The sequence below is a fragment of the Pseudoliparis swirei genome, chromosome 7 (genome assembly GCF_029220125.1).
Source record: "Pseudoliparis swirei isolate HS2019 ecotype Mariana Trench chromosome 7, NWPU_hadal_v1, whole genome shotgun sequence".
NCBI classification, from domain to species: Eukaryota; Metazoa; Chordata; class Actinopteri; order Perciformes; family Liparidae; genus Pseudoliparis; species Pseudoliparis swirei.
In genome coordinates this window covers 20,007,598-20,015,171 of record NC_079394.1, presented here as the reverse complement: position 1 = coordinate 20,015,171, position 7,574 = coordinate 20,007,598, and the positions used below count along the sequence as shown (strand labels likewise).

The 7,574-nt window shown below is 42.4% G+C and overlaps 1 pseudogene; it reads left to right on the top strand.

Moving 5' to 3' along the window:
* Positions 1–1,071: 1,071 nt before the first annotated feature.
* On the top strand, positions 1,072–2,948 carry LOC130196105 (kelch-like protein 10; annotated as a pseudogene).
* The last annotated feature ends 4,626 nt before the right edge of the window (positions 2,949–7,574 follow it).

Sequence of the window (7,574 nt, the reverse complement as noted above, 5' to 3'; positions counted from 1 at the left end):
GATCTGGAGTCAGTTTTGTAGGATTTGAGTATAAATAAATTATTTCATTTAAAATATGGATTTTTATTTAAAGATATTCATGTAATTTGCATGCAAAATAGGTCTACCCGAACCAGCGGAAAAAAATTCAACCCGCGGCAACACTTCAAAAGTAGCCCAATTCCGCGGGAAAACCGCGGATCTGGCAACACTTGCAGCGCACTCACATGCTGTTGTTTGTGTGAAGTAGAACTAGCCAGGTGTAACGATACACGGCACGTTGACCCAGCTCCGCTCAACAGCTCAGTTAAGAAAGTGAAGAGAGTAGAGAGAAATTCAAGAAAGTGAAGAGAGAAATTCAAGAAAGAGAAGAGAGAAACTTTCCGTGGTTTTTGCTGTCCTTATACCAGTAAGTAATGATGTTCTAATGATCTCTTTTTTATTAGCTTGCTCGCAAGATATTTGAAAGCTAATGTTAACGTCGACATTACTGTGAGGAAAGCGTGCCCTTTCTCTTAACGTTTAGTTTGCCTACAAAACAAGTCTCTTTTCACCCGTTAGTGTTTTTGACGTCTGCACATGATTTTTTTTTAGTTATCTTAAGTTAACGTAACCGAATACGCTTAACATTGTTAACGTTAGCATGATTGTGCTGGGCTCCACGTGGGGAGATAATTCAGTGTGTTTCATTCACATACAATTTCCACCAGTTGCGCCGTAAGGACAATGGGATTTAGATTTTTAAAATGAAAATGATATCAAACGATTGATTTAATTTAAGACATTCAATATATTTGTTGCTTATACAGCTAATACACAACTATAGAGGAATACTTTCACTTCTTAATGAGGAGGAAATGCAAATTCCTCTCCTTGGATGGGTAAAATATTCATATATTTACTAAATTAATGAAACAATTCTCACAGCCAGACCCCAGTTTCTCATCAAAGCTACGTGCACTCTTTTGCCTCTTTGGTGAAACCAAACACCTCGACTGTCAGACTGATGACGGCTAGATGTAAAACACATTTTAAAAAACTTTTAACGTTAATGCATAAACCTGTCTGCAGGTTGACTTGTGGATGATGTCAGTTGATCTGTGATGACATACGAATCCATGAGAATTTTAGAATTCTTGCAGCTTGCATGAAGTGAGTGGAGTCAAAACACCAGTCAACCATCAAGAAGCTCTCGTAGTCAAGGAAATAAAGATGAGCGACCAGGCCGAATCTTCGCACAAGGCATCAGTGTTGAACGCTCTTCGTCTGGAGGGAACATTTTGTGACGCGGTCATAAAAGTGGAGGACGTGGCATTTGAAATCCACAGGATCATCCTGTGTAAATGCAGCCCCTACTTCATGTGAGTTGGTTTTCTGAAGCTTGTGAATGTATAATCAACAGTAAATGTCAACTTCCATGAAGTGTTGTATGCTACATTGATTGTAGAGTGCATTTATCTATTATTATTATTATTATTATTATTTCAATGCTACAGTGCTCTCCCAGCTCCATTGCAACGTGCTTCAATCAAATCAATGCAGTGTAGTCAGTCGCATTGAGTATTTTGCGTGTGTTCCGAAAAGTGACCAGATTACTTTAATGAAAATTAAGATGGTCGATGCAACGCACAAATGCAACGGAGAAGCTCTTCACAGCTCCAAAACACTGAGATGGATTGAGATTAAAAAACAAAAGAAAACCGAAATACAAAATGCAACAATAAATATTTGAGACATTCTCACTGTGAGTTGCACTCTGATTGATGTCCGGTGGTGAACGTATTGTATAATTGCCCTAAAACAAAACTGGGTGTCGATTTTATTCACGCCTATTGAAAACATCGTCGTTGTTAACAATGTGAGAAGCAAGATCTGAAGTCTGTTTCCAACCCTTTGCTTTTGTGTTTCCCTGAACCCTCAGCGCTCTTTTCGGACGCTGGTGCGGTCCAGACAAGAAGGTCTTCTTCATACGAGCTGTGTCCTCCGGCATGATGCGGCTCATCATTGAGTTTGCATACACCGGCTCCGTTCCGGTGACTGCCGAAAACGTGCAGGAGCTGCTGCTGGCGGCGGATCAGTTCAACGTGATGGACGTCGTGCAGACTTGCTGCGACTTCCTCGCGGAGCAGCTTCAAGCGGAGAACTGCATCGGCATCTTTCAGTTCACCGACATCGTCTTCTTCATCCGCGCCAACTGCTGGTTCAACGTGACGGACGAATGGGAGCGGCCCCGCGCCTACCACGGCACCGCGGCCCTCAACGGGAGCCTCTACTGCATCGGCGGCTTCGACCGGACGGAGTATTCTAACAGCGTGCGCAGGTTGGACCAGGTTGGACCTGAGCACGCGCGTCTGGCACGAGGCCGCCTCCATGTGCCACCGCCGCTGCTACGTGAGCAGCGGAGTTGGCATCATTGCTTCTGCAGGTTGTGTCTATGCAGTAAGTACACATGAAACGGAGACACGGCAACTTGTGTGACGTTTAGTCAACAATCAACAGATGAATCAGGAAGAGTTGTGTGCGAGTTGTATATGTGTTCTTTTCTTTCACCATATATTTTACTCCTTGTCCCAAAGGTTGGCGGATTCGACGGCATTAACCGTCTGCACTGCTGAGGCGTACAACCCCGTCAACAGCAGCTGGCATGAAGTGACGCCCATGTTGACTTCCCGCAGCAACTTCGGCATCGAAGTGCTCGACGATCAGATCTTTGTTGTCGGGGGCTTCAACGGCAACAACACCTCCTTCAACGTCGAGAGCTACGACGCGACGACGAATGAGTGGACGGAGGCTTGTGACATGGACATTTTCCGCAGTGCCCTGAGCTGCTGTGTGGTGTCCGGGCTCCCCAACATGGCCGAGTCCACTATTCCCCGGGCCGCCCTGCCGTTTTTACACAGGGATGCAAACTCGGACGAACACACATGAACTGTGCCATCATCCACCCGGTTTTAAGACTTAAAACTACAAAAGAGAAATACAATTTCTTTGTGCATTAATCTGTTGTCACTCCAGAGATTTTGTTTAACTTGCAAATACACAGAATACACACACTACTCTTGACCAGGGACGTGCGGTCAGGGGAGGCCGGTGAGGCAGAGCCTCACCTGTCATCATGAGTAAAAAAAGTTTTTAAAAAGTTAAAAATAATAATAATGATAACATCAAATTTATATTTATATTTGTCCACCGATCTTTATGTATGACTAATTTCGAACATTTTATAGTCAAAATCACTGAATTTGCCTATTTCCTGTTCAAATACAGGATGAAACGAGAGTTGAGGCGACGAGTCGAGCCTCACCTCTGATTGCGCAATCCATCACAAGCTGGGTTGATGCATGCAATTGGCCCGTGCGGGTTGCCGTATCTGCATGTCGCCAATATAATGTTTGCAGATGATTTCCCACAGTCTGGCTAAGGTCTTTAACCATTACAGTTTAATGTTTGTAAGTGACATATTTAGTTTTGCTGATGGGAAGTAAAACCGCAGTGAAAAGGCGCAGGGTGAGCAGATAATACTCTGCCTCACTGAAGCTCGTGAGCCACCGGGTACTTGGTGCTGCTTCTTCTACGCTGAGGCGCCAGGCGAGTCAAGTCCGTTTGTTTTTGTGTTTTGCTACGTCAGACCGCCAACATGGAAGAGGATTATATATCTGAGCTTAAAAATGTCTCAAAAGTGGACGTGATTAACGCAGGTAGACCAACGCCGGAGCTAAAAGGTTTGCTTCAAACTTTTTCTTACCTTTACGTATCTGTAATACCGTGCGTGTGTGTTGTGTGAAGAATGCTGATGAGACATGAAATAACCAGTATCCAATTGAATAAGCCCCTTTTGGGTTTATATATTTGTAAATCTGACACTAAAGGAGTCAGTGCCTCACCAACCATGAACCTCACCGCACGTCACTGCTCTTGACCCAGAGGTGTTGGCTATACGATCTCTCCTCTCCACGATCCTTGAGAAAGGAATTGCAAATCAGTTGTGTGACTTTCTACATCATAATAGTTTATTTGAGAAGTTTCAGTCCGGATTTAGAAAACACCACAGCACCGAGACAGCACTGGTGAAAATTACAAATGACCTCTTAATGGCAGCAGATAAAGGACTCCTCTCTGTACTGGTCTTGTTAGACCTTAGTGCTGCATTCGACACCATTGACCATGACATCCTACCATGACATTACAGAGACTGGAGCAGTCGATTGGCATTTCAGGCACGGCACTAAGTTGGTTTAAATCCTATTTATCAGATTGATCTCAATTTGTATTTGTAAACGATGACGCCTCGATGACCACCAACGTTATTCACGGAGTTCCACAAGGTTCTGTGCAATATGATCAGAAAACACTCCATGAGCTTTAATTATGATACAGATGATACTCGATTATATCTATCGATCAAATCAGAGGAGACCAACCAGCTCACTAACATTCAAGCATCTCTTAAAGACATCAAACATGGATAACCTGCAACTTCCTGTTCTACTTCGCATGGCATCTATGTCTTCTGTCCATCCTGGAGAGGGATCCTCCTCTGTTGCTCTCCTCAAGGTTTCTTCCCTTTTTTACCCGTGAACTTTTTTTTTTTTTTCTTGGAAGTTTTTCCTGATCTGATGTGAGGTCAAAAGGTCAGAAATGTCGTATGGGTACAGACTGTAAAGCCCTCTGAGGAAAATTTGTAATTAGTGATGTTGGGCTATATAAAATGAATTGTATTGAACCTCCGACTCGCTTATTGCCAGGAGAATCTTTTCTTTTGGAGCTTTGCTCTCCATCTTAGTTTCTAAGTCTTCTGACAAGGTGGAACACAGGTTCCTGTGACCCAGCAGTACTGTAGATATGCTTAATGCTCCACACACTACGTCACAAACTCTCAATCTCAAAGACTGATTGCATTGCAGGTTTTTGTGTGTGTGTTTCTGTGGACATTACCGCCTCGCCTCAGAATTTCAATTTCTGTCCATCAGGCACTTGGATTGAGAAATGTGTCTCCTTTAGGTCAGTCCCTGGTGGGAGGAGATGCCCATTTTGAGCTCTTGGCTCGGTTTGCTTTCCTCTGTCGCGAGATGGGAAATGTGAATAAGAAGCGAGTGATCGTGTTTGCCCTAAACATGCCTATTGGAGAATGAGTGATGAAACATTTTGGCTGTTTCACACATGCAACCCAAAGCGCTCCATCGATCTTGCGAGACAGATAGAAGAGAGCAAAGTTAATATAGTTTGTTTTCGGATTACTCCAATGACACGGGAATGCAAGCCTATGGTATTTTACACTTCCTTAGCTCTTCTAGTCTTACGTTGATCAAGTCCCTGCTTTTGGTATATTTCTCCCAATGATAACACGTCCGATACTTTGGTTTTCGTCACACAATCTAACTCCCGTGTTCCGGGTATGGAACATTTGGCACATTTGTCTATTTTGTTTGTGTGTTTTGAACTATAGGCTGTTGATGTTAACAGTTGGCATAGTTTTGTGTGAACATACGGTGCAGTGCTCATGGTGCCCACTCAGTGTCTTTCTGCCTTTCGCTACTGGACGAGCATGTGTACAACGCAAGACATTTAGCCGGGCACTTACAGGAAGCAGATGGCAGGCTACGATGTTGACGATACTGTGATGCCACCGATGACTCTTCCAGGCGGCCCACTCTGCATCTCTGCTCTTCTCCTCCTACACCGACACTCAGTCGCATAATTTTTGCTTGGAAGAAAAAATTGGCACACTGAAAAAGCGTAATATTGCCACCATTGTCTTCTCATTTCTTCCTCTCCTCCTTCAGCCCCCTTGGCTTATCTCCTGCTCCTGTCGTCGGCATGATGTGAACCCAACAGACATCACTATTTCCATCTGCAGGGGCTTTCTGTAAACAACGGCTTTGAACTGAAGAGGAAATTGGATCGTTAATTTAAGATAATATCCACCAGTGCAACTTAAATTAACAACATTTTTGGATCAGACATATTCATTCATGCCAGCTACTCGACACCATCCAGATATCCTCTGAAATAACAAGGCTCTTTGTTATTTGAATGGAGGAGTGAGAGCCGACACACATTGAAAACATTTTCATCAAAAGAATCGAAGAGATATCAATCAAAATACCTGGAATTAATTGGAATAAACATATATAAAGAACGTGTGGAATTTATAGATGAGGACATCAAGCAACTATAAGTCTATATCCACTAAATGGTCCTACCCACTCTATTTACGAAAGGCAGTCCAGCAGACCACATGTTCTTTCTTATATCTTACATCACCATTAATGATTATTGTTCTATTACTCTATTGAGATTGTTTACCATATGTAGCAGCACCCAGTCGGCACATAACATAAATAACACCTTCTTTAAGGCACTGTGGGTACCTATGATATACAGTATAATACCATAATTACTGCTATTGATGTCCCTCCATGTTTTTATTACATGACTTTTAGTGAGTTTATATTTGCTGCTGAGTCACTCGTCTTTACTTTTGTTACTTTTAGTTTTACGAGAACATTAAGAATTAGTTTGCTCACCGATGAAAGACGTGTGAGTGTTTGTTGATCCGTAGCAATTCCCATTATAGGTATGCTGTAAACGTGTGTTGATTCTAAAGATGAGAGATATAGAAGACATGCATTTTGTTGATATTACACTGTAAAGAGTTTCAAATTGTTGGAGAACGTGGGTTTTATCTAACATAAGATGAGGCAAAGTCTGCCCAGTTACTACAGTCAAAGTACCTCTGTGCACCTCTAGATTTGTAAAACAAATCAAAATCCTCCAGAAATGACTTTTGCTGTTTACTGGCTGATCATTTCTGACCAAAAGATGTTCTGACCTTTTAAATCCAATAACCATAACGACCTTCAACTAATCTTTCTCTTCAAAATCTGGAACTGCAACGGGCACCTGAATGACATCGTTAACCGACCACATGGAAACAAAAACAAAGGTAGAAACACATCAGAGTGTGTGTGGTGCATGCGGTGTTTGTATGGAAGTCTGTGTGTGTGTGTGTGTGTGTGTGTGGGCCTGCAGGGCGCTCTCGGCTGCAGCAGCTGTGTCAGGGGACCACAGTAGTGACAGCAGGCTCATTTGCTGCATGATTATCGACGGGGTTGTTGCAACTGAGAGGAAAGGCCGTCTACACACTGCACACTACACACACCGTTTCTTGTTTAAGCCAATTATGCAGGCCAGTAACCTGCCATATGGCTTCTGCTACTTTCGAATCTGGATTTGTACACGTGTGTGTGTGTGTGTGTGTGTTTGAATTGTGTCATAATTATAGATTGAGCTTAAAGCCACAGAGCAGAGGACATAGAAATAAATATCTTAATCATTACCACAAGTCCAGTAGTTAAAGATGAATCAACAACATGTTTGAGTAGAAAGTACAAATAAATACAAATGAAAACATACATGTATATATATATGACATATACTCCTATGAGTTTATATTTGTTCAATCTTTGGTATGCATATGTACGTCTTTGTTTCCTTCACTCTTTCACGTATTCTCTAGGTTTCGTAGATTCAACTTAAAAAAATAGTTATCCTAAAAATAGCAGATTCTTATTTTCTTGAGATAGAATGGCTAA